This window comes from Melospiza melodia, chromosome 9 (genome assembly GCF_035770615.1).
Source record: "Melospiza melodia melodia isolate bMelMel2 chromosome 9, bMelMel2.pri, whole genome shotgun sequence".
Taxonomy (NCBI): Eukaryota; Metazoa; Chordata; class Aves; order Passeriformes; family Passerellidae; genus Melospiza; species Melospiza melodia.
The window spans coordinates 19281861-19307724 of record NC_086202.1 but is presented as its reverse complement, the minus strand read 5'-3'; positions in this window follow the sequence as shown (position 1 = coordinate 19307724).

Genomic DNA, 25864 nt, shown 5'->3' with positions numbered 1-25864 from the left:
TTCTTTTTGTTTTTTCCTTTCATTGAAGAACTGGTTGGTTATGTCATTGAAGTAATCATTTCTGGAGAAGCATAGCTCATTGAGTGCCAAAGTAGTTCAGTTTTAATTTTTCCAGGTTTCTGAGTGGGTTCTCAAAGTGATCTTTACTAATGATCCCTGAAGATTGAACCTGATTCTATCTGTTGTTAAGCAAAGCCTGTCAGAAGTGCTATCATAAAATGCAATGGAAAGCTGAGTGCAAGTGTATAAAAAAATAGAAACAATAATAAAAAAATCTTTAGGTAAACAGATCTTTGGAAAAGAAAAGCAGTGGAAGGCACTGGAGATTATTTTTACACTTTCCTCTGATAAAGCTGAAGCCTAATTCAATTCTCTCTGAATGCAGAAAAGAACTAGGGCTGCATTTGGCAGCCCATGAAGTATTGGCTTAGTCTGTACAGCCTCATCTAGCATACCAGAGAGTGAAGGACAGGATAGCCAGATTCAGGCTAACAAGTTACAGGAGAGCATACCAGTCTCATCACTCTCTTTTTAAAATTTATTTTCCCACCCTTCCCCCCCACCCTCCCAAGAAATGCTCATTTGGACGCTAATGACTTTTTGTAAATAATTGATGTCACAGATACTCAAGGCTGAAAATAGTCTGAGTGGAACTTCATGTCTATCCTTCACCAACTACTTAAAAAAGGTGGAGACCAGCTTCTGCAAGCCTTCTTGAAAGTGGCAGCCTAGACACTCAGGAGGTCTAGAGCATGCACTAAAGTCAAGGACTTCCTCTTAGTATTTGTCAGCTCTTCTGATCTTGCTTTGGGATCTTAATTTTTTCAGGCCATAGCCAAATCTTGGAGATTTGAGAGATAAAAGAAGCTAAGCTCCAGAAAATTTCAGAGCCTTAGCAGTTCTGATCAAATAAGGTTGTACCTTATGGCTGGGGTCCAGTCCTGTTCAAGATAGCTTATTTAAGCCTATGGGGAAAAGAAGCAACCTTCTGGGAAGGATTATTTGGTCCTAAATTGTCAGCCATTAAATACAAGAGTATTTTGCCAGCAGAATAGGAGAAGCTACTTCCAATAAAGCCAATCAAAAGCAATTTCCCTGCTGAAAGGTGGCCTACCTGAGACAGAGCAGCCTGCACCAGCTGCACGCCGCTGCTGTCAGACTTGGCCGGGTCTGTCAATTAAGGGAACACAGAGCAATCTGTGAGCGCTGAAAGGGATCCCTTCAGAGCCCTCCGTGGCTCAGAGACAGGCCCATTGTCTGCATGCATGTCTCACATAGTTTCAGAGTCCTGATAAGCAGGCATGCCATGAAAAACTACATTATATGGTGAGCTCGGGAATACTTTGTCTGGGAGTAGATGAGATGGGGGTGGGAGAAGAGGTAACACTGCACCTTTGCATTGTGGGAGGTGGGGCAATGAAAGACGTCGCGTTTGGTGGTCCCCCAACATAACCTGCTTTCTCACAAACTCTTGTTGAATGATGAAGTCGTGGTTTCCTCTAATTCCCCTCCTCCTCTCCATCCTTGTCATTTCTTCTGGAGTTCAGAAATCAGGTGGAAAATTACTGCAGCACTGAGAAGCTTAACCACCTTCAGCTGCTGCCTTGCCACATACTGAGAGTCCTTTTTCCTCTGAATCTGTGACCTCCAGGGTCTATAAGTCTGTGGGCAGGGAAGAGTGAAGACTTCAGACTTCCATGCATGTGCTGCAGAAAACATAGAATAGGATATGTCAACATAGTTCTGAGGGGAAGAATAAGTGGGGTTTTCTCACCAGCTGCTAAGAAATGTTTGCTTTCTTTTTCCTCAGCTTATAGCCTGGTGCCTGGATCCCTTAGTGCAAACGGGCCCTTTGCCTTTCCTAGATGCAGACCCAGAAGAGCTGGTAGTCTTGGATGAGCACCTCTCAGTCTACAGCAGGATGTTCTCTTAGACTCCACTGCATGAGCTTGGAGTATGTAAAGAGGTTAGTACATGCAAAAATGCCTGCATAACAAAGCAAATAAAACCAATCTCTAAGTTGCTTTTATACTATCTTTTTAGGCCACACTGCATAGAAGGAGAAGGTTCAAGCAGAACTTTCTCTTTAAAATATCCACTATGTAAAGCTAATTTTCCATATGCTTGGGAAAATATGGAGACTGTACTCTGTGTGATGGGATGCAAAGAAATGTATACATGGGAGCAAGCAACTCTGTTACTAATGCAGTAGCACAGATTTGGAAAGAACCAATGCTGTGGTTAAACTAAGAACCTGAAGGATGACTTGTAAGTGACTTTTCCTAACACTTTTCCTTTCTCCTTGTGGCTGAGGTTTTTTTTTTTTTTGCACTCACTGAAGCTGATAGTCTCCTTGTTTAATTTTAGTTGCAGGCACTCTAGATGATCTTCATTCAGTGTTTAAGCCAAAGTTTGTTGTGGACCATGCCTACTTCTGACTGTCACAGACGTGTTGGACAAAAGCCATTACTGATAAGGCAGTTAAATTCTGTGGAGCTACCAAGGGATGAGCCTGGCCCATACTCTTCAGCTTTCCTATCAGTTTTTTGGCAGTACAGTGGGCTGCCAAAGAGAGGATTTGGTTTCTGATCATTCAGTCATTAGTCTTCAGCAGATATACCCTTGTCAGGCTTTAGTGATTTGTCTGCAGCTCACCCACTGTACAGTGACACTCCAGGAGATGGCAGGTCCTAGTTTTTCCCAGTAGGGGAATATGACTTGGCTCAGCATATTTGATAAGAAAAATTAATGAATGTGTTATGGGATGGAAGCTCTTCTTTCCTCTCCGACTTGGTGAGGTTCATGGAAACCCATCTTTCTTTTCACGTTAAATAAAGCTCCCACCATGGATGCCAAATCCTGCTGTCTGTTCTCACATTCTTCACTGCACACACACTTGTACCATACTGTCACTCCTGGATAAAGTTGTTGTGCTGACATATTTGACAAATTCTTGTGTTTCTTTCTGTTTAGATATATCTATATATAGACATATAGGTATATATATACACACTTAAATTGACAAGAGAGACTGCCTTGCTTTAATTTCTCTTCCTCAATTCTTCAAACCAGAGACCTTGCTAATGTTCATATTAGTTTCCTAAAACTGTGTGTTTCCCCTGCATCCTCACATAAATACAACTCATTATCTTTCTCCCAGCCAAATGCTGGCACACCATTTTCTGAAGCACACCAGCAGCCCACAGCATCCACCGAGTCACAATGTGGGCTCTGTAGGGCACCTTGAAGAACCTTATAATTTCCTTTGGTTTGTCTCTTTTGGTGTTTTTTTTTTTTTTGAGCCTTTTGAATCTGAGTCATTCTTGATGAGGGAGAGATAAGTTGAGGCATCCCACAAAACTGCCAGGTCTTTTCAGCAAAATGAACTGTCTCTTTTGAGTGGCTTATATAAAGATACTCCTAGCACAATCGTCACATTGCATTTTTACTTGCTTCAAAGAACAGCGGACTAATTAAGTGAAGATATTTAGCAGATTGTCATCAGGAGGCAAGTGAGCCACTCAGGGAGATGAATGGGGTAGTTTGTGCTTCTTGGAATTGTTGTTTCAATATCTTGTCGGGCTTGAGCAGATACCAATGGCTTCAGGAAGGGTACATATTCAGTCTTTCATATATGTTCAAGATAGAGCTGAGCTGCTTCATTGTAACATGAAAGCTGAGGAGCAGAAGGATGGGTGTCAAATTGAGTATCCTGGTGTATCCTGATGTAAAATCGAGGTACATTTCTCCTCCTTGCTGTGGTGTTTTTTGACCAAATTTATGAGCCAGTGCTCCACACTGGAGCTGTGTAACAATCTTCACCTGCTCTCCTCAGTTTTTGCTGTGCCTCCTACAGGCAGATATGAGTGATTGGGTGTTTTTGTATCTTTTGGATATGTATGTAGGATATCTAATGGGAAATGTTTTCCCTTCTATCATGTATTGCAGAAGCTGCACAGTCTTGGTGTCTAGCAGAAAGTATAATGCTAGACATCTGCTCCTTGGACCCCCTGGGACCCCCCTGTGGTTTAGAAAATAGAGACCTTTGATCTGTGGTTTGTGTGGGAGAGGTAGATGATGCTGTGGTTTGCAAACAGCTGATGGTTCTCTCTTTCCTTCAAAGAAAAAAATAGTGTTGGTGTGTGATGATGCAGGACATCGAGTGACCAATTGGGAGCACACAGCAAAATGTGGTTTGCTCTGCAAGCTGCAGTTCACCAGTGTCATGGTATATTTTTAAGAAAAGGTGACAGTGTTGGTTGTGTCTTTAAGCCACAAGCCTCCTGTGGGGGCAGCAGGGAATGGCCCAAAACCAGCAATAAAACCCCATGAGCTGAAAATTTCCTTCTGCATCTCTCCAGGGCATAATAGCAGTTGTTCACCCCACGTAAAAGGGCTGCCCCTTCTTACACTAACTTGTCTGTAAAAGGGATTTTTGTCCATAGGCACCTACCCCAGCAGGGGCCCTGTGCAGTGCCTACTGCAAGTTTAGAGTTCAGAGGAGTGTGACTGCCATTTTCTGTCATGACCCTGGAGGTTTTGTTCAGCAATTTGGGTAAGGACTGCTGAGAAAATGTTGAGTTTGAACGGGAACTGCTGTGTGAATGTTTGTGTCCATCTGGGCAGGGTGGCACTCAGAGTACACAGCTCTGAAGGAAAAGAGTGAAGCTGTGCTTGTGCCTCTACAATTTTGTGAAAAATTATGTGCAACAGTCCAGTGCTTAGAACACAGAAATCTAGTGCACCTGACTAACCAAATATCTAACTTCCATGTGATCTTGTCTCCCTACAAAGTGAGTATTTAAGGAAGGGAATAATAACAGGATGGATATATAGTGGACTCTGCTATATAGTGTCTAGGAATCAGAGCTGAGAGATTTCTTGAAATGGAAAATATTTTGGACTCAATGACTGGTATTCACCTCTGGACTAATATCAGTCTGTTGGGCTCCCCTGACACAATTGTCTTGGGCAGCAAGTCTGGCAGCATTTGAAAGCTAAGAAGGAGAAGCTGTGTTGATAGGGGTGGAACTAGTGCTAAGACCTGTAACAGTGTGAGTGCTGCCAGGCATGCCAACCTGGGAGACTCCAGCTGGGAAGGAATAAGAAGGGAAAACATGTAAATCAACTAGATCCAAAAAACTATAAATTCAGCAGGGCAAAGCCAAACAAAGTGAGACTGAAAAGTGGGTGATTTATTTGCTGTGGAACAGGTATTCCTCACAGATGCCATTTTTGTTTTGCCTAAATTCTTAAGAACCTGATCAATTTCCCTCTGACCTTCTGTATCCTGTAGTCTCATGAGGTGGCCTCACTCGCAGCAGCCTGGATGACTCTGGGCAATGTTCCTCGACAGTGGGCCCTTGAACAGTACTTCTGCAGCCCTTTCAGCAGTAGCCTGTTCCCAGCATGCTCCAGCATTGAGGACCTACCTGCTATGGTTGTCTGACATGCACTGCACATACAGGACATGTGGTTCTGCACATGGCCCAGGAACCAGGCACTGCAGCAAGTTCCTGGAGCCATTGCCACAGCTCATCCGTAGCTTGTGTGAGAAAGGCCTGTCTTAGGCACTAAAACCCAAGTTTGATGCCTTCTAGAGGCATTGCCAGAATTAGAGGAATGGAATTCTTACAAGAACCCAATACAACTTCTGTTGTTTGTTTGTTTTTTTTTTAATCAGTGGTGTGCTGTAAAATCGCACCCTCAGGGCTTACATGTATTTGCAGGAGCGGAGCCCTAAAATTTTTGAATGTGTGTTTTGTTAAATCCTTAATAGCTAGGTGACTCCTGCTTATCATTGCTTCTTCTGCTGACATTTCCAAGGAACACTAGCAGGTCAGAAAGTCAGCTTGGAGAAGCTGAGCTGCTTCTTTACCACATTATGCTCACCCAGCCGGGTGCTTTATAACTCCGTCTTTAATGATTTTCTCAGCTATTTTTCCTGGGACTGGCGTAAGGCTCACTGAGGTCTATAATTCCCATGATTGCCCTTAGCACCTCTTTTAAAAAAGTGCAGACTTTTGGCTCCACTCCAGCCTGATGGGAGAGTGGCTATTTTTAATGATAAACTGAATGATTTTGTTAGTAACTTCCATGAACTTTGAGTTTTTTAGTGTGTTTGCATAAATGCCATCTGGTCTTGGATGTTTCTTATTCTTTTGGTTTTTAGGTTATGTTATTATGTCTTTTTTCTTCCATTTGAGTTTCTATCTGTCAGTTTTCAATATATCTGGCTTTGTGCATCCCCTACTACTATTGTTGCTATTTGTGGTGACAGTGTTAATGTAATGTGGTCAAGGTACCCAGATCTCAAACTGGAGACTCTTTATGTTAAATAGTTTACATCTATCCAAACCAAGAGTTATTACCTAGGGGACTTTGTTGACAGAGTAAAGATAAATTGAGCCTTTATCTAATTTTCTGGCATGGGGCAAATGGCAAAAGTTTACTCAGATCAGCTAGGCCAAGAATAACCTTGTGCAACTGTCTCTGAGTTCAAGAGCATTGCCTGCTGGTGGCAGTCCAGAGTGGAAGGGGTCACAAGCCTACAATTCCACAGCTTTGATGTTCTCATATTCTAGTCCTGTATTTTAACTGCAACACCACATTTCTCAGACTCATTCTATTTTTCTGGATAGTTTGAAAATCTTGATTCCTGTGACTCATAGTAGAACACTTCTGGAATTGCACCCCCCTTTCACCAGCTCATATTTCTGACTGTGTTAGAGGAATAAGGTATCCAAAATGTCATCAGGCAATTGACATTGTTTAACAACTCACTGTCATTACTTGGGAGAAAGTCTAGGCTTCCCTCTCAATGTTTCTGACTCCTCAGCTCACCTCACTCCTGCTGTCAGCGTCTTTCTGAATAGAGTTTGCTAGAAGACAATGAGCCCTACCCCTTTCTCTTCTCTTCCGTACTCCCAGCAGGCAAGCAATATGGCAGAGTGTGGTCTCCAGTGTCCCTTTAGTCACTTCTCTGCTGTTGGTGTCATAGGGCCAGTGTTTAAGCATTTTCACGCTGGATTTGAAATGAGATTATAGACTGGTCCACTCAATTGACTTAATGGATTTTAAGAAACTAGATCCTATTAATGCAGTCAGTGCCCCAGGGTGCCTCTCCTACTGCAGACAAGATAATCTGCCATGCAAATTAAATCCTGCCTCAAGATGCAGGGCCTGCTTAATGTGATCCATTACACAGTTTACTTGTTTATATCTAATATTGTAACAGGAATAGGCTTACGAGCAGCAGGACTCAACTGAATAGAAGAGTAAATTACCGGGAAAATGAGGTTTTAGAGCCTCTCTCTCTTCCTTTCTCTCAATCCCTCTTCTTTTCTTCACTCCCTCTCTCTTTCACATGTGAAAACACATTCTTCTGCTTTTTGCATGTAGGGGGTAATCAAAGAAAATAATACACATGTGAGTGCTGGATTCTGCTTTTGTTTACAGAGGTGCAAATTGGGAACTTAGCGAGGAGAAGGAGCTCAAAAGGATCAGCAAAATCTTTATGGAGAGGTGAATCTTTCTTTAGCTCTGTTGTCCAGTCTGCATGGGGTTTTGGAATGGAATTCACAAGAACAGATGTGGGTGGCAAGGGTGGATAGGAATACAGAGACTAGTCAAACTGGAGGACTGGGTTTGAATTCAGGAGAGAAAAAACAGGGATATCCAGTTTGGGCGTTCTGAGGGAAAGAAGTCAGTCCAAGGAGAAGTGGTTCAGCAAGGTCACAGGCTTCTAACAGAAGTGACTCAGGTCCATATAGGGATATGTGCGAAGGAAGATTCTTGTATAAGTGATCCTTTGAAGGGCAGGAGGATCTCTCACTTTTATGATAAGCTTATGTTAAAGATCTTGAGATGAGGCTCCATAAGTTTAGGAACACTGACCTTGCATTGGAAGAAATAGCTTTTTGTATATGACCAAGTCACTGGCTTATCCTGGAGTTCCTGGGATAAGGATGTGGAGAATCAAAGTAACTTGGCAGGATCCAGGAGATGAATAAAAAAGAGGAAATGGATGGAAGGGTCTGCATGAATGTTTCAAATTGTAGGTGACTGCTATTAATAGATGAAGGTCTAACTCCCCTTTGCTTTTCTCCAATGGCAAGTGAAAATTCAATTCATTTCCACAGCCAAATCAGTTTTCTGGTGGAATATCAGCAGACTGCTTTGAGTACATACAGACTTGCATATGCTGTCATACAGCCACTGTCCCAACACACTACGAGTGCCTTGCACTCATAGTGTGGCTGTGTTGCTTTAGCTGCACTAGGGGCTGTAGGCACAGTGATGAATTGGCCTCTATTCATATTCCTAAAGGAAATGGATGGTTGTGATATAGGAATGTACTCTTGCGTGATTTTTTTGCAATGCCTGTAATGGATCCTAAGATCTATGAGATTTCTGAATGAAAGAAAAGTCAGAGTCCAAGGCAGGGGCATATTTGGAGTGATTCCTTAGGATTTGATGCAATCTGTAGCAATAGAGGTGTGGCTGTCTGCAAAGACACACTGTGGACAGACCCAGAACCTGTCCCTTGCAAAGAAAGAAGGAACCTGCATCAGACTACTTCACTTTCACGATAGCTTTTTTGATCTATTTCTGCAGTGATGGGAGTCATCTCTGACAAGATCCAAACAATAATTTTCAATTCCTGTCATTCAAATATACTTTCTCATTTATCTCATGTAAACCAGTTATTTTACTGAGCCTCAGTTCACAGTTCATAGCAGTGTCATCTCTTCAGTCTTGTCTGTGCACGTGCAGCCCCAGATGGGGACTGTGCCTTTGGTAGTACCCAGAGTTATGTGGGTTACAGCTGGGGCCCTGCACACGCAAATGATCTTGGCAGAGGGTTTATTCCCATGGGCAGCAGAGAGAGGTACGTGAGCCCCAGCAGCATACGTGGTGTTGCATGGTCGAGGCCTCATAAGCTGGTGCTGCCTTCAGAAAAGGTCTCCATGCCAGGGAACAACACTGCCTTGAACCAACACTTTTGCCATCTCTACTGATAGCACCTCATGCAGGAAGAGAAGTAAGGGGAGGAGGGAAGGGAACTGTTGTTTTTTTAACTTAATTTAAAGCTCTTTATGAGATTTTCACAGCTGTGATCTTATCAGGGTTTGGCTATAGAAATTAAAGCAGCAATTATATTTTCCCCTTCCTGGAATGTAAAATAAAGTCTTGTGTAAAATGCATTAAAAACTGGAATGTAAAAGTGTAATTAATGTGGAGCAAAAAGCACATTGCGTCATTAACTTTTTTATTAATATTCTCACGCAGTGCAATTTCAAAGCTCAGTGCCACTCCATTTCCCCCAGTGAAATATCTCCCACTCTTTCATTGCAGCTACCTTTAACCTCATCTTTAATGGGATGACAGCAGCTTTTCTCTGGAATTACATCTCTGCTCATCCATCTGTCCCACCAGACCCTTTCTCCTTCCACTTAGGGTTCCTATCAGATTAGGGTGCAATTCTGTTCCTAGTGGAAAGAGAGAGGGACAAAAACATGAGATTCATTTGACATCTGTAAAGCAACAATGGATATGCTTGCTTATCTGGAGGAAGGCTTAAAGAATAGGACTCTTCCTTCTGCTGAACTAGACAGCAAGGCTTCATCTTTCAAAGGCACCTCAAGATGTCTTGCTTGCAGCTCTCATCTCTAGAGACCATTCTAGATCAGTTTACCCTTGCTGTGTTAAGGCCTATTCCTGTACATAGTAGTTGTTAGGTGCCATCTGGGTACTGACTTAATTTCCCTTATTTTGTTGTCTCTACATGCAGCAAGTATTTTTCAGTTGCTGCTGTGTGAACAGAGGACCCCTGCTTTCCCTGAGATGTCAGTCTAAGCTCTTTGTTCTACCTCTACAGCATTGATGAGAGGGTTAATGTATAGTCCTTTTCAGCATGGTTCATTTTCCCTGTGTCAGCCAATGCCACAGAAGGAAGAATAGGGCTGTAAGCAATTCTTGCTGAAATCAGGAGTGGTTTGAGTGGCAGAACTGTAGTCCAATATGCAGGAAGCAGACTGAGAGGTCTATTTGCAGTGAAATAATACGCTCATCAGTTGTAGTATGTCTTGTGCCCTGTATTGTTTCACAAGAGAGGCCAGGGGGTAAAAAATATCTAGATTCACTACTCAATTCTTTCTCATTTTTTCTGGGCTCTGTTCAGCTCTGGAATGGGCAGACATCTCTCAAACTTGTCTTTTGAAGGCTTCTAACAGTTTGCCTGTCACAGAGGGGCAAATGATTTGTTCCCTTGTTTCTAAGCTTAGCCCCTATCTTAATCTCATTTCATTCTAATTTGGTGCTCACTTATAATTTACAGTCTGAGTTTTAGTCCCTGCAATTATCACTAGGATTGAAGTTGAAGGAAGACTTTTAGAGCTACCAGCTATTTGCTTGGTTTTGAAATGCTTGTAAGAGTTTAGCCCAGAGTATCCATGTATGTATTCACAAATGGTTCATGATATTGAAGCCAAAAGATTCTGCCTGTATTTCCTGGTAAAGATGAAATGTCCACAACACCTAGACTGCATTGAGCAAGATAGGATATTTACTGCATCTGATGATTTTATCAGATACCTGATTGATATTGTAGAATGGGAGTGCCTCTCCATCCCTCCATCCATCCCTCCATCCATCCCTGTAGAGTTCCAGAGCTCACAAGTTGTTTAGATCTTACTCTGGTCCTAGGAAATGGCTGACAGTTTGCCTGCATCTCACTTGAAGTATTTACAATGTGACTGTGGCATTTTGAGTTAGGTTGTGACCAGTAAAGTGGAAGTGTATGAGCCACCTCATGTCAGAAAGGAGAGGAGACATTTGGAGAAAGGCATTTTGGCTTCTACAAGTGAGCAGGTGTAATTTGGATGCTGTATATAGAAGAGAAGGCTTTGGTGAGTCTTCAGAAGATGCTTTCCCAATTCCTGCCTGCACTCCCATGAAAGGGTAATTGATTTGCATGGCCATGGCCATGCATTTCCTAGCACAGTAGTGTGTAGAAGAAAAATAAAAGCCTAGTCCCAGGGATCTTCTAAAATGCTCTGTCTGGGAAAAATTCCCTTGAAGTATGTGTTCAGTGCTTTACTGTTAACTGGGCTTTCTCCAAAGATCTGAAATAGCTGATATTTGTCCTTATTTGTCGGCCTGGGGTAGAATCCCAAAAATCCACTGGGTGTGAGCTGGTACTCATTGTTATCTGCTGTTTGTCTGAAGAAGACATTTGATAGTGTCAATCAGACTTCCCATTTATTGATTTTTCAACTGCTTGCTGAATAAACCCAATGCATTTCACAATGCATTGCCAATACTATGAGCATCTTAGCGGGAGCTGTTGTTCACATTTTGACTGAAATTATTATTGCAATTGCTTTGAAATTATAAAAAATTTAATTTAATGAAAACCATCTCTATGGAAATTATACTGGGTTTCAGATTAATTATGTATGTATTTCACACATCTGTGACTGAGGTCCTGTACTATCAATTTCATCATTCCTTTTCTTAAGGCTTTTTTCTGCAAAAAATATCAGGTGGTAAAATGAGTGTTTACCAGTCATCTGTCACTTTGCTTCTTTTCAGGTTGTTGATTAGGTTGATGTTAACCAGCATTCTGGGACTGGATTTGAGGAGAGCTATGTACTGTCTACTTGCCTGGTACTTTACTTCATAGTGCTTGAATTCTTGTAATCCCTTGTCAATGAGTGCCAGCTACCTGTCAGATGTTACAAAATCAGGTACACAAGGATTAGAAAAATTACTTATGACATGAGTTTTTAGTTTTAGTACATTCTCATAAAACTAAGTGTGGGAAGAGGAAGGAAATGTTTGGCTTCAAACATATGATGTTTTTTTACAAGACAGTTATGTTATTCCATATCATCCACATTACTGCTTGTCATAGCACTTTTTTTCCCCTGCTGGAATTCTTCTCACCTGTGGCCTAGATAAAATAACTTTGAGATTCCTTTAAGATCTCTCAGCACCCAAATGAACAATACAATTCTGATAGTACAATGACAGCACAGTATCTTGGGCACCAATTTTAGCAAATCCCCTTTAGTGATAGAAGTGCTTCAGCTTAAACTGTACTTGTGGTTGGAAGCATGCATTCCCAAACTCTGTTAATAATATAAGTCAAAATGTAGCCTTTCCTTAAGGACATCATTGTCTAAAATTTGAGACAAAGCTATTAATTTTAAAATGAAGCTGAAATACACACAGTTAGGCTCTGGACTTCTGTTAAATGCCCTGGAGATTGGCTCGGTGGCCAGCAGAGCCAATGCTGCTATAGTGCTTCATTTCAAGTATGTCTTTATTTTAAGCATTTTTGGAGCAATGGCAAAACGGAATTATTGGTTACTTCAGAGAATACCTATTAGAAGAAAAAGAGGTTGAAAAACCAAAAAGTGCACCTTGTCCCATCATCATCTTTTTGCATCCATCTAATTTTTGTTGTGCCAAAGAGGCATATGCTGCTCTTTTCAATATTAAATGTTATGCTGCAAAATGACAATGTCACTACCCTCTTTGAAATTGCCACTGACAGATTAATTCCATGCTTACTGTCCTAATGCCTACAGAGGCATTGTCTTTAGCTCTTTCATTTTTATGCTATTTTATTGAGATTTTCATCTTATGTTCTTTGGACAGTTCTGCAGAGTGGTGCTCTAGGGTGCTGGTTCATACAGCTCATTTGGGCACGTATTCCTTGCAGTTTACCCTTTGTTGGCACCCCTTTGTATGCTGAAGGATGAATATTGATGGTGATTTCAACTTTGTCATGATCTACCTGCATGCTTTTCTGCTTTTGCTGGAGGGTATGTTGTCTCTCTTAAATGGGATTTACATATTTCATGCTCATTCAGCCCAGCAGCTTTTGCTCTCTTCACAATTGCCTTAAGCCTTTGATCGTTTTCTTCTGCTGTTTTACCCCAGCTTAAAATGCCATCTGTATCCATACCATCAACAGTTTGTTGTTCTAGTAACAACCCAAATGGCAGTCTGCACAAACAGCATTTCTCTAAAGGATGTGCAGTCTGCACAAGTGAGAGCACTGTTTTTTTGAATACTGCTGATATATCTACTGTAGAGTGTCAAATTTTTTTCTTTGTCCAATACTTTTCTTCTTGCAGGCAAGAAAATCTATTCCTTTTTGCATTGCTAGTTACCAATTAGTCTCTACAGTAGTAAAATATTCTTCAGCCTTGTCCCACAAAAGCCAAAGAGCATCCTCATTTTGATGTTTCTTCTGGTTACATTATGATTTGTAGTTTTTTTTAGCTTTTGATTTAGCAACAATAGAATCTGAGACAGCACAGCTTTTCCACTTGTATTACTTACTGTGCTCATTCTGACCCCTTGTAATACATCTTTGACTCTTCTTTGATAGTTTGTCTTCCTGGCACTCCAGTTACTATATTTGCTGTGTTACATCCAAGATGGTATTTTTTTGTATATCATCGTGTACTTTTTCCCTTGGTGTTGTTGCAATGAATATTGAAAGCTGTGTTCTTCCCAACTCGTGATTTTTCTATATGATCCTGCCTTCACTTTCCCCCCATCTCTTATTTTGACCTTTAAAATGGTTTTTGATAATATATTGGCTGAAGCTCATATATCCAGCTGAAGACTATCAAATATCTCAATTGTTCTGAAGCTGGTAAAGCATTCATCTTAAACATCTTGTGCCCATACCACCTTGGAGGAATTTGGAGGGCTCTGGTGGTACCCTCCTGTCCCTGCCTGTTGCTGGTGACTTCTTTATCTGCTGCAAGGACTAATCCAGAGTCACACAATGGTTCTGTGCTACAAGAGATAGCCTGAAACCTGGCTTTGGGTGGGAGGCTGGATATTACCCACAGCAAGGTGGGGGTGAGAGAGCTCATTGCAGCAGCAGAATGGTTGTGCCTGTCTAACACAGCACAGCAACACTCTTGCTTCTTTTACTGGGAAGCAGTAGTGACCAGCTACTTTGCCGTTCACTCTTCTCTCTCCTAAGCCTTGGTGGAAATCAAACTTTAGGGCAAAGAGCAATATGGCTGCCTGCACCAGCTACCTACAACAGTTTTGGTGACAGCCATACCCAGCAGACACAAAAGCTGTAAGAAGGGGCCTATCTGATAAAGGCAGTAATTGGGCATGTGCTGGCAGAGAGGTGGCCTTTTAGAATAGGACTAATCAAATGCTCATTAGATTAAAATGACCACCTTCAGATGCACTTGGGAGCAGATGGGAAGCTGGTACAGTACCCAGAGGACAGGTGGGCTGTGCTTATTCCAGGTTGCTTGTCTAAGCAGGTGATTTCTGTCTCTGGACTAGCTGAGGCTCTCCAGGGGTCTTTGAGGTGTTTCACTGTTTCTAGCAGAAGGAAACAGAAGCCATGCACACACAGTGCAAACTGCATTAACAGCTAGGCAGACAGCTGCCTGCTTTCAGACTAGGGCTGTCCTGAACTGAGCAGTGCCCTGTGCTTCCAGCAGGGCAGCTTGGCACAGAGCACTTGCTGTGCCAAGTGCTGAGAACATCCTCGGTAATGCTGTGTGTTTGTACTTCCTCAGCTGAAGATCAGCAGTGGCCTTGGAAAGGAAGGAGCTCCTGTTTATTAGTATGGCCTTGCTGTGTAATCGTTTGTGTGCTGGCAGCATTTAAGGCCTTATCTGAAATCCACTGGAACTGTAGGAATTTCTTCAGCTTTTAAAAGTAGATATTTAGTTTTCCCGATGCCTGCAAAGTTTCCCTGGGGAGAAACAGCAGTGCTTTCCAGGTTCCAGTGTGCAGCTGCAGATCTGAGCTGTGCTATGTGCCAGGGTGGCTCCAGCATACAGTGATCAGATGGCCCAGAGGTGTTAAATTTAGAACTCTCAGTGGTGAAGAAAACCAAGATAAAGGGATGCTTGATGGCCAAATAATTTTGTAGCTAAACCTACCCACTTCCTGGGAAATACAGGCACTTTGGAGGCCAAGTGCTGGCTTCTGAGCAAAACCTGTGCTCCAGACACTTGAAAAACGTCTGGCCACTGTTTTTCATTAGTAACAGAGTCCTAATACCTTCCCATTTACACCATGCTGAGATACATATGCTCAGCTCAGTAGCCCCCTGAATGAGGATGGTAGATGTCAATGGTGAGAGATTTCCATTTTTCTCTTCAACACTCTCCTCCAAAGAACCCTCAAACTGATTGAAATTATGTAGAGGAGAAAGAGGGGCTCACAGAGAGAAGCTGGCTCGCTTTATAGGGGGTATGGTGAGTTGGGTTTTGTTCAGCTAGGAAGAAAGTCAAATGTTCCCAGCCACCTTGTCACATTCAGAACTACAGGGACAATTACTGACACACTGCTTCCCTCAAAGACTAAGGACATCTGAAAAGGAAGGACACCCTGTCACAACAATTCATTTAAAAAAAAGGTAGCGATAAAGTTCTTTAAAACCATTAACCAGACACACTGGTAATTGGTTCATGATATTTTCCTTGCTTGGTTGCCAACTCTCTTAGATTCAAGAGGTAGCCCTTGATACATTGAGATGTACTTGGCCTCAGACATAGTTACTGCTGTGTCTTCTTGGTGGTCATCAGGAAAGTCCACTTCATCATCTGCATAACCAGTAATGTGGATGATGGAAACTTGGGTTCAAAAAGTGGTGCAAATATGTGTATTGTTTTTAAAGACTTGAGATAAACTATCATGCTGGATCTTCTGTCTGTTCTGGCTGTTTTTGGTGGAATAAATAGCTTCTAAAGAAACAGTTAATCTTTATGTAAACATAATCTCTTTCATACCTATCTCTAGTTTCCTCAGAACAGTCTTAAAACTGAGGAATAAATTCAACCCATAGGGAGCTGCTTATGGTTTCATCCTGTGCTACACTTAAGTGTTTTCTGAGTTGTAGGTGCCTTCATATTCTTACAGAAAACAGGATGGCTAGGGGGTCACCAGGTCAGTATGCAGTCGGTCACAGCCACCACCTAACCTTGAAGTAGACTGTGATCCACTTCAAGACACAGGGAAATGTAAAATGAAACAGAGGAAAAGCTCAGCTGAGCAAGGAAGGCTGGTAGAGCCTATTCTTATCTTTTTCCTTCTCTGTCCCAGATGGGTACCAACAAATAACACCTGTTTGCTGACCACCACTATTTCACTTCTCTCCTTCTCTTCTTCCCCCTTTCTGGTCAGATACTTCATTTTCTTCTATAGAAATGAACTTGGCAAGAGAGCACACCTTACCATCTAAGACAAATTCCTTGATTATTGCGAGATTGTTTCCTTTAGATCTGTGCTGAAGTGCAGTGGAAGATTTGTCTATGGCCAAACTCCAAGTCTGTGGTGAATGCAGACAGGGAGGATGGAAGGACAGAATAAGAGAAAGAGGGAAGGAGGAAAAGGGAGGCACTGTGACCCCTGCACTGAAGCCTTGTGAGCGTGGCAGAGACTTCTGTGTGTTTGTGTGGAATGGTGGCTGTTTAGATAAACAGATGGCAACAAATGGCATAAAATTATATACCCATAATGTCAGTTCATAACATTTTGTTCGACATACTTGATTTAATCGCTTAGCTGACGATTTTGCTTTTGGGCCCATATGGTGGCAAATGGCAAATGAACCCTCTTTACACAGCAACTCCAATCTGGCACTTTTATCACTGAGACTTAGAGAAGAATCCAGGAGGAGAGAGATGCAGATGGAAAATGAATGAGCAAGCAGGGTGGGGTACATGTGTGGGAAGAGGAGGTTTTGAAGGTGCAGCCAGGGGAGTGTTCTTGGGAGATGGAATTGGGGGGTGGTGGTGAAATGGGAAAGGGAGGGCTGGGGCAAAGGAAATCAGGATGTACTATTTTTAAGAACATCTAAGATGAAACGAGGAATTTATCAGGGAGAATCTGAGAGAAAACCTGTGGAGAGAAAATCCCCACATGAAAGTATAAGGAGAATGATGCCAAGAAGAAAGGAGAGAAGTAGACAAGGTAGGGATAATAGCAGACTTTTAGGAAGTATATTCAAAACTGATCTACAAACATAAGTGAAATGAGTGCAAAACCAAGAGAACAGATTGATTGACTGGACTCTTCAAAAGACCCAGGAAACAAATTAATAGGAAATGTACCTGATGAGACTTAGTTTTCCTGTGCTGTTATCAGTGTGGTACTCCTGAGAAGAGAGATCGCGAGAAGGGCAACACAGCAGTGATGACTGAGTTCCTATGGCAGATGACTTTGTCACTAAGACTGTGGTCATATCTGGCATGATTACTGTGTATTACAGTATTCAGAATAATTGCTTTCTTCAACTTAGCTTTTTCTTAAGTTTTGAGAAGGCTGGACCTTTGAATGTTTTTTTCAGCTAGGGTGTGGTCTTGCAAAATGTTGAGGACTATAAGTTTGCCTGTCTGTCAGTGAGCAGGGCAGTTCCCTCAGGCACATCCAGTGTGCCTTCATGTATTCACTCTGTGATGGGGATTTTCTTTTGCATGTGCCAAGGAGAAAACAGAAGAGGCACCCTTTGAAAGATGCTGCTTCAGTGACAAGGAAATAGTCCTCAGTAGGATGGAAGTGAAATGATCTGGTAAGACTGAGAAGTTAGAAGACAAATGAAGCTGAATATGTGCCTTTTGATAAGACATTTTTCCTAGCACATCAGCACTTCATTGCTTATAGTGCAGAATGAAAAAAAAAAAGCATTCACCAAAATCCTCACTTAATCCAAATAATTGGTCAATAAAGGCTTGGAGAAATGTATTTCCTGTGGTTCTGAGAAGTATGTTGCCAGGGAAATTTCATAATGGCAAGATAATGGTCTCAGAGTAACAATACAAATAAAAAGTCCAAAGACCACAAGAAATTTATGACCATTTAGGCAAGCTTTCTCTAATATCTCTTCCCCTTTTTTGGTATTCTTTTGTGAGCCCTGTTCAGTAGAGAAATGCCAGGGTGGTTCTGCTCATTGCACTGTGTTGATTGGTCCAGCAGTTGATCAGAATTTGGTTTGCACCATACTTGGGATGCTGAAGAGGGCTAGCTGCTGGGGAGTTTATAGCTCCTTCATGGCAAAATTGTATCCTTCTAACCTATTGTTGTATATCTTTAATTACTGGGGGACTCAGCTACAGAAAATAAATTCTGTCCAAGTTTCTTCTGAGATGTCCTGTGCACATCTGGGTGTACTGAGCCCTCAGTTTCACTCTTATTTCTCCAGATCTTTACTTCATGCAGCTGTGGCTGGGACTTCCCCATTGTTCAACTAGTTCGCTTGTGACCAATTAGTACCAATTAGTTTAAGACTTCTTGTTTGATTGAGACTTGCTGTAGTTAAGTCTAGATGTGGCTCATGTCTATCAAAAGGTTAGGGTGACTCATATTTGTGGTACCTACAAACCATCTCTTTCTGATGAAAATTAGGGCTTCCTCTTCTGCCCAGCTTTCCTTTTTTCTTCTCCTGAACAACTGAAACTGCCTCCCAAACAATGCAGTCCAGCAGATATCCATGTAGTGGCAGTTGGCTTCCCAGCCTTACTGGATCTTGTGGTGACAGGTGCTAGGTAAGTCCCAAATTTGCTGTCAGAATCCACATTGAAGGATTATGGACTTCCAGGGTAAGGTTTGGGTGTTGGAGGTTGGTTTCCCTCCTTTCCTTCCCTGTTTTATGTGTTCAATTTCAAAGTATCTGCAAACTAGCCTGACACAGCTCTCTCCTTCTCCCTTACTCCCCCCATCACCCTCCCCCGTTCACACCCCCCAGGCTCTTTACAACTAAACAGTTTGTCCTTTTCCCAACGTTTTGGAGAATCTGGGAACGTAAGTGCTCCAATAACTCATGTCTGAGCTCTCATTTACCCCCTGCCGGCATGGGGATGCTGCGCACCAGCCTCTCAGAATGCCAAATGAGTCGTGGCTGCCGCCTTGTCCCCCGCGCCCCCCGAGGCCAGCGAAGGGACCCTCCGCCTTGCTGGGGCTGCTCAGAGACAGCCAGCTGGGCATCCTTGCCTGCTCCTGAGCGAGAACCTCTGGAACTGGGAGGTGCTGTGTGCAGGACAGGTGACTCCACTGCTTCAACTTTTTGGATACAGGGAGAGAAGGGGGAAGGCTAGGTCCCAGAGCTTAAGAGTTTTGTAGCTTGGATCCTAAGAGATGGCTTCATGCAGGGAACGCCTTTGAAGTTTGGCTCTGCCACTGATATGTCCCATTGTCTTGGCTCAGTCACTTAGCTTCTGCCCAGTTAGCTTCTGGTTCAGTTTCTCACATTATCTGAAGGACAGAAGAGCATTTTCCCCCCCATCCCTATGCAGCTGTGAGGTTCACACTGAGAACTGATGCAAAATGTTTTGAGATCCTTGATTTGAGCAGAGCAGACTGCAATGAAAACCAGGATAGAAAAAGACATCAATAGCTTTTGGAAAAGTGGGGATGCTTCTCATGCACTGGGCTTTGCAGCTGATGGACTGGACAGCTCCCAAATATCTTTTGAAAACAATTGAGGATGATTGAGGGTTTAAATCCAGTCATGGTAGGACTTGTTTTTAATCTGCAGGAAAACTTTGGAATTGTGGATTTTTCCTGACACCATATCTTCCCTTTGCCTCTGATTACATCAGCTGCTTTTCATTTACATTCACCCTGTGGTATATGTCCCTCCTTCACTGTTCTCTGAGTACTCTGGTGTTCTCCCCAAGTGTTGTGGTTTTGGTTTTTTTTTTTTCTTTTTGTGTAACTGGCACGGGTTTCACTACCCACCCAGCTCATGAAGCTGTCTGCTCACTTAAGGAGTACTATTCTCATTTTACAGAAGGAAGCATGGCACAAAATGGCCTAGGTCTATTAGTCTGCTCTGGTCTCAGCCCAGAAGTGGTGACTCTCTACACAATTCTCACTCCTGTGAACCTGCAAGCTCATTGCGGTGTTACCAGCGCCGGCAGGCGGGTTATCAGCTGTTTGGTCCCTGAGAGCCAGGCCCATTTCCTCTGTCGTCCTGTGCTCGGGCTGGCTGCTTGACTGGATCGGACGCAAGCCCCGGCCTGCGTTGCCGAGGGATGGTGCCGGCAGCGGGCGCTGACCCTGTGGTGTCGGGTTTGCTGCCATGAGGAGGTGGCCCCGATCCGTCCGTGCACGCCTTGCAGCCGCTCCCCACAGGCTGCAGGGGCTCTCGGGGTGTCTGGAGAACAGCCTGCTCCCAAGCTTCCAGAGACGGGATGAAGCTAGCACCCCCTGGAGCCTCGGGAGAGAGCGAATCAAAGGCGTCTCCCTCCGGAGCCCTCGCTCACGCTCCTCCCTGCTCTTTTTCCAGGATTCCCTGGGGAGGGGGGGGTTCCCAGCCGGGCGTCATTCCGTGGTCGAAGCGCCGCAGACCGCCGTGCCGGAGCCTCACTCACCGCAGCGTCGCTCACCCTCCTTCCCCCTTTCGCGTTCCCTGCCTGTGGCCCTGGCAGGCGACGGGAAGTGCCAAGGATGAGAGCAGGTCCCTGGTGTCTCCTTTAGCTGCCATTGCAGTTAAATTAGAACAGAGACCTGCAAATAAAGCACCCCCTCCCCTACCCCCCCCCCCTCCCCGCTGCCTGAAGCTCTGCATTTCACTCAAGTGCCCACCGGGGAATTTGCCCATTTACTCTTGTTATTTGCATGATAAAGGCTGTTCTGCTGCCTTTTCTGCAGCCTGCCTTAAAAAGGCAGGGAAGTTGGAGCAGACGGGTAGGAGAGCCAGAGAGGTCAGGGCACCCAGCCCCGAGCCCTCCGCCCCCGGCTGAGTCGCCGAGGGTGCTGCGGCGAGGAGGAGGGAGGGAGGAAGGCTCTCCTCAGCCCGAGGTTTTGCTTTCCAGTTTTGTTCTCATTAGCGGCTCTGTGCATTCCCTTCGCTCCTCACAAAGACGCGTATTCTGGCACGGAAATGTGCCCTCTGGGATTCACTGAGAGAGAAAGAGAAAGGGGAGGGGAAAGAGGGACATAGACGCAGAGAGAATAGGCGTTTATCCTGGGTTGCATCCAAGCTGCCTTAGCTGAAAGTCGGGATGGAAGCGTAAAGGTGGCTGTAAACCTTTCTGGTTGCACCACCCCAATCATGGATTAATCACCTGAAGCAGTCTCCGTGTTTTGCTAGTTTTGCCCTGGCTTCTTCTGCCAGGTGTTTTTGAAATGTAATTTTCTTGAAGTAAGATGAAGTGGAAATACTCTGCGGTGATATGCCACTTTCAGTTCAGTTTTCACCCTGGCTCTGATTTAGATGAAGAGCCCCATGTCCCTTCTGACTAAGGAAAATTTACCAAAATGAAAATATGACTTAGCAGAAGAAGCACAAATTTTGAGATCTAATCAGCAGTCAGGAAATTGTTTGGCTAGCTTTATGGGGCAAGGGTGGCTGGTGCTCAGCCCTGCCCTATTCCCATGCTTTCCAGCTTGATGAGGCTTCTTGTGCCTGTGATGAGGCCAGTGGCCACACAGGAACTGCAGTAGTGACACTTTCACCAAGGCAATCTTCTGTTGTCTGCTAAGCTGGCATCGCATGTACTCTGTAGCTGTGGAGCTCTCTCTAGCCAGGCCACAGTCACGGGCCATAGTGGAGCTGCATCTTTAACAGTCTATCTCCCTCAAATACCTCTCAGCTGAAGTGTACCCTTTTACCTCCCTGTCAGCAAGTACAGCCAGCCCCAGCACTCAGTCTCTGAAGCACTCTGGCTGTGTTGACTGTAGCTGCCCTCAGCCTTCTCCCAAAGGCTACAACAGGAGGAAACTGTGAAGGTTATGTAAAAAGATGGCCTGAGGAAAGATGTCCAGAGAAGGGAAGAAAAAAGTCCTCTCTGTCTAGGATGTTGAACTGTGTCATGTGGTCTTTTTTCTATGTTTTATTCCCTTTTTAAAATCCTCATTTCTTTGTAAGTGGCTTTACTGCACACTGTGTGTACAATGTGACAGAAGTTTGGAAGCTATCCCCATTCATTGTACACCTCAGGCCTGGATGGGAGTATTGCCTTATAGGGAGTCCATATGGAATGGGGTGTAGGACTTCTTATAATTGGTATTGTACTGATAGTGTATGCAGGAAAAGAGAGAGTGTTTCGAGTCCTGATGTAGAGATGCAGTAAGATCTCTTTGAAAACATTATTTTCCTTTTGCCCTTTCTTTCTTGTGATGCTTCTCCAGAGAGGAACAGTGCCCCAGAGTGAATGTGTGGAAAATTTCTGATCTGTGCACAGGATCTTTTGTGTGAACTTACACTTCACTTGGACTCTAAACCCTTTTGAATAGATCCCAAGGGCTGTCCAGCCAGGAACATCCCAAACTGCTGCTCTTTGCTGCTTTATTCTCATTTTAAGCAATTTTAAAGAGGCAGAGGAAGGTATGGGTGTGAGGATCTGCCCTCTGGATCTCAGCTGGAATTCTCCACTGAAGAAAGCATCACTGCATCTGTAGGTTTTGAGGTTTTGCACTCTAGCAGTAACCTCCATGAAAAAAAAAAATATACTGCTGTGCATTGGAGCCTTCTAAAAAATCTTGCAGATGTTTGAGGGTAGGTTCCAAAATTTTTTTACTCAGTGTAGATGTCCTTGGTGTATATGGAGCGATTTACTGATCCAGAACTTCACAAGCAGAATTTGATCAGTGTTTCTACATTTCCCACCAGACTGCATCCTGACTGAATCCACCGAGGGCTTGAGAACCAGGATGCTGCTGGTGTATGGTCAGGCTAGAATGTGGAGTGAGACAAGGCTACTGCAGAGCCTGGGACCAGGCCCATTGCAGTTTCTCACTGCTGCTCAGGATGGGTTCCAGAAACAAAGCTCTACAAGCTTGCATTAAATTAGGGAAGCAGGTTTCTGCAAGCATGTGGCAGGCTGCACAGCCAGGATTCTGGCATCCTAAGTGGGTTCTGGAGCCAGCAGTCTGGGAGCTTGTGGCCGCTCAGGGCTAGTGCTCGGGAAAGGTTCCAGGATGAGGTCTCAGTGGCATCCTCTTTTTCACCGTTGATCAACAAGTTCAGAGCATCTGTTCTTGAATCTGAATTCTGTATCTGGTGAACTTTTACATTTTCAGCATAGGTAATGATACCAACTCCATCCTCTCTTCTTGTCTGAAGAATCAGATATATAGCCCTACCTGTTGTATGAGTGCTCCTTCCCAGCTGCAAAGCTCTGAATCTTCTGGAACAGGATCAGTGTGGAAATTCCTTTCATTGTCTTACTAGTAACTTTGCTCCCCAGGTCTGGTTTTCCCTGGTACACTGACACCAGTGTTACATCTGAGAATAAACATTCCTTCTGAGGTTTGTAACTTACTTTTTGGTGGTATTTGTTGCATGGTTGACCTAAAGGAGGCACTCAGTTTAACAAGGAGCTCTTAACTAGTGGGTTTCTGGGAGGCCTGTCAGCCTCTTCTGATGGCTTTCATCTTGTACTATTTATAGATTAAAATTAATTTGAAATGGCTAAGCAGGGGTTTTACTCACTCTGAAATGATTTTATTTATTCACTACCCTTGGCATCAAGAAGACCAGACATAGAGAGAGAGCTTGGCTGTGTCTGTTTCTTGCACCTGGAAAGCACTGTGGGGAAGATGGCAGAGGGATGTTGCAGGCATGTCCAATAATAGTCTGGATAGGTTCAAGTAGTCTGGCTGAGAAAAGCACTGCTGAGGGTATTGGGCAGGTCTGTCTGATTAGTGACATCCAGAAAGATGGAATCAGAATGCAGAGACTAAAGCTGTGTAATTCCTGGCACCTTCCACTGTGTGCTGGACAACCACAGCATATTTTATGTGCCTAAGATGTCTTCAGGTAAGGAGAAGCAATTCTTTATTTGAGCACAGACTTCTTATGTAGTTCTGAGAAAACCATTTAAGGTAGGGTTTGTCTCACCCTGCTTTAAATATCTGGGAGTGATCTTATTCTAGGATATTTACCTACACTGTAGTTACCACCTGTAATTACACAGTATGTTACTACTGTTAATGTTCTCTCCATTGTCCATAGAGGGCCTACATAGATGAAAATATAGCTGGTTTTAATGTGGCAGGAACCTGGTGAGGTGAGTGTCTCTGAGCCTCAGTTTTCATATGAAAGGTGGAAGCATTGCATAGTGAAATGACTGCACGGTTAGACAGGGAATGGCATAATGGGCTATGATTCTGCATTGGTGAAGAGGCAGGAGAGGAGCAGAGGAGGTGTCTGTGGAGTAGTTTACCTGTGACCTTCTGGCATTTGGCCCTATGCAGGTGGAAAGGAGTTTAGGTTATTCCAGTAAACCTTATGAAAACTCATTTATGTTTTTTTCCTCCAAAGCCATGTTTAGGTTGCTAAAACTACACTAGCTGTCTCATGGCTTTTCCTGGAGAATGATCAGACAACAAAGAATACAGTATACATCATCATATCGGGAAACAGCATCATAGATAGCTCAGCTGCTGGTTTGTTTAGAGGCCTCTGGACTATTTTTTCACTTTTTCAGGTTTCTTTCTGAAGGTTTCACTGCCTAGATGTAACCATTATGGGCTTCTGCTCTCTATTTTTGCCAGTTCAGATGGGAAATGTTTAAAAAGTAGAATGAAACAAGAATGAAAGCATTTAGAGTCTCTTCCTCACTGCATTAGGAGGCCAAAGGTTATGAAAGGAGAGTTTATGCTGAAGACATTCTTTGAAAGCCCTCTCAAGCAAGTCTTCTGCTTTTTATTACTGGCTTGAATTAAGATTGATTTTCCTCAGATTCCTGGTCTCCCTCTTGGGACCAGCTCCAAAAACCCTGAGGCTCAAATGAAAATGGAAGGTGCTAATTAAAAGCACTATTTATCTCTCTTTGAAAATAGACCCCAGGAGTATGTGGGGATTGGCGGGGGTTGCTCCTGGAAATAAGCTGCTCTCCTGCTTGATGTTGCAGGTGTTCCATGCTGTCAGGACTGTTAAGAGTCATATGTTAGTGTCAGAGATATGTAAAATATTATCTGTGAGCCCTAGGTCTGTCTCAGTACAGCCACAGCTTTGGGGTCTCAGGAACCTGTGACCTTTGGCCATTGTTGGTCAGGAATTACGGGGACTGTTGTGTGTCCAGGAGATGAGTGCATGCAATATCCCCACTGTACCCAATGTAGTGTCAGAGTTGAACTGAATGCTGTTAGCCTGAACATCTTGAATTAATTTTTTAGGGTATTGGCCAAGCAGGGCTGTCACACTCTAGCACCTTAGGACTGAGACCATCCTCTGGCTGTCTGCCTTGTTCACTCCTTCTATCCCCAAACCCAACAAGCCTTGGAATAAGTTATGTTGGCACACCAAGAAGAGGAGGTGGAGCAGCCAGGGACTGATAATGAGGAAATGATCCAAAACCTCCCCTCCTTTGAACTCAACTGAGTGCAACCAAATGGTCAGTTCATTTATTCTTTCATCAAGTAGACCTGATCCAAACTGCTGATCCAGGATGATGCTACTATCACTTCACAAAGAATATAGAGCTAGGGCTGTATTAACTCCTCATTGGAAAAGAACTGGGAAGTCTGCTGTGTAGGATCATGGAATTGTTTAGGTTGGAGATTTCCAAGGTCATTGAATCCAATCATCAACCTGGCACTGCCAAGTTCACTACTAAACTATATTCCTAAGTGCCAAATCTACATGTATTTGTACTGCAGAAGATGCACAGGAAATTAAAAGTAAGAAGCCTTTCTTACTTTTATTTTACTTGCTTTAATTCACATTTGAGATGCTAGGCAGTTAGTTAAAGGGTCAAAGTAAGAAAGCCTAACTGTTGCTATTTAATGAGCTATTAAAAACAGACTCTGGAAATTTGGTATGAGATTGCTATAGGAACCAAAAAGGCATGCCTACGTACCTTTGTCTTCATGGATATTCCTAGTCTGACCATAGATGTCTAGAGTTGTTTGG